The sequence below is a fragment of the Octopus bimaculoides genome, chromosome 3, assembly GCF_001194135.2.
Source record: "Octopus bimaculoides isolate UCB-OBI-ISO-001 chromosome 3, ASM119413v2, whole genome shotgun sequence".
In the NCBI taxonomy this organism is placed as follows: domain Eukaryota; kingdom Metazoa; phylum Mollusca; class Cephalopoda; order Octopoda; family Octopodidae; genus Octopus; species Octopus bimaculoides.
In genome coordinates, this window is record NC_068983.1 from 7,294,199 (window position 1) to 7,296,042 (window position 1,844).

Consider the following 1,844-nt stretch of genomic DNA (forward strand, 5'->3'; position numbering starts at 1 on the left):
TTACTTTTCTAATAAGCTAATCTGCCAACATTATTTGTTATTCCAGATTGAAAGAGATGGCTGAAACTGCCCTTTAAATACACCATACTAAACACTGCTTAGCACAGTTAACTAGTTTGCAGAATGCTGTTGGGACATTTGAATGCTCACAATGCAATAAAGTTTTGCGTTAAACTGGGCAAAAAATGCTACAAAACTTTTTTTAAATGCTCCAGACTACTTATGGTTTAACTTTTTCACTAGCATGAGAGGTTCAAGGATGGAAGTGAAAGACAATGAGAGCTACGGGAAGTAGAGAAAAGAGATGTACAAGTGGCAACAAAATCTTCCATGTTATCTCCATCGTTTCCTTGCATAACACTGAAAAGATGGAGATAACGTGGAAGATTTTGTTGCCACATGGCAGAAACGACCGTAAGGAACTAGCAGCTGCACACCATTCAGTTTATTGCCAATTTGCTCTTTTGCTCATTTGTTTCTATATGATTATATGTTTTCACACCCTTCACTCATACATGTGTGTATATTCATCCAATATATTGGAATAAATAGGCATATTGGAATGTTTACCGGCTGATGTCTGTCGATTTTTTTATCCTCCCCATTTTCTTATTTGCCGTATAAAATAAAGGTAAACCACTTTTTACCCCTGCCTATATATAACTCTCAAATGCGAGATTGCCATTAAATAACTAGCCCTTGGCTATGAATAATTTGGTACACTACCAGCAATATATTGGATAGGTACTATCAGTTGGTTTCTCAACCTCTAACTTACTGCCAGTCTCCTCTGGCCCCTTTGCCGGTGGCAAGTAAAAAGCACCCACTACACTCACAGAGTGGTTGGCGTTAGGAAGGGCATCCAGCTGTAGAAACACTGGCAGATAAGACTGGAGCCTGGTGCAGCCTCTTCGCTTCCTAGACCCCGGTCGAACCGTCCAACCCATGCTAGCATGGAAAACGGACGTTAAACGATGATGATGATGATGATATATACATTATTATTATTATTATAAGCAGCTACACGCAATATAAAACCATAAAACACTTATATTGCTAGAAATAAGAGTTAAGACACTTAAAACTGCATATGTGCACATACACACACACACACACACACACATACAATGACAAGGGAGATAACCACACCATGAGTAAAGCTGGAAATCCCCGGGACTAGACTAGTTTTGTCTCTTAATTGCAGACTTGTCAACAGTGTTTATCCTGATTAAAGTTAGCTTTATGTTGAGGCACAATAAAGACAATTTAATACAATACTGATAAATTACTCAATGATTTTTTTAGTAGAGTACATGTATATTAAACTTTTATAAGAAGAGGGATGATAGTGACTTCGAAGTTTCAACCTTCTATATGTAGATAGATAAACGAATAGATCAGATAATGTGTGTGTGTGTGTGTGTGTAAGGAACACAATTGGAATCTACCTTTGTATTCTCTCCCCAAAATTCCATGACAAGCATATTGTGTTTATCAGGTAATGATAAGAGCTGTCAGCTAATTTGTCAACCCTGATTGCTCAAGTAAAATACAACCCCACTCCCCCCCCCAAAAAAAAACACACACACACAAACATGCACATGTACACAATATATATACATATACATACTTACATATGTGTGTGTTTGAGCATGTGTGTGTGTATATATATATGTAAGGGACGATCGTGCGAACTCAAAAAAGGAGAAATGGTGACGAATGGAAAAACAGAGGACTCCTTTTATTTAAACGTGTCACACGGTCGTACACACAATAATATATCGAAGATGATATACTAATATGTTATGCGACGATAACATAGATGACCAGTAGTTTTTCCATTC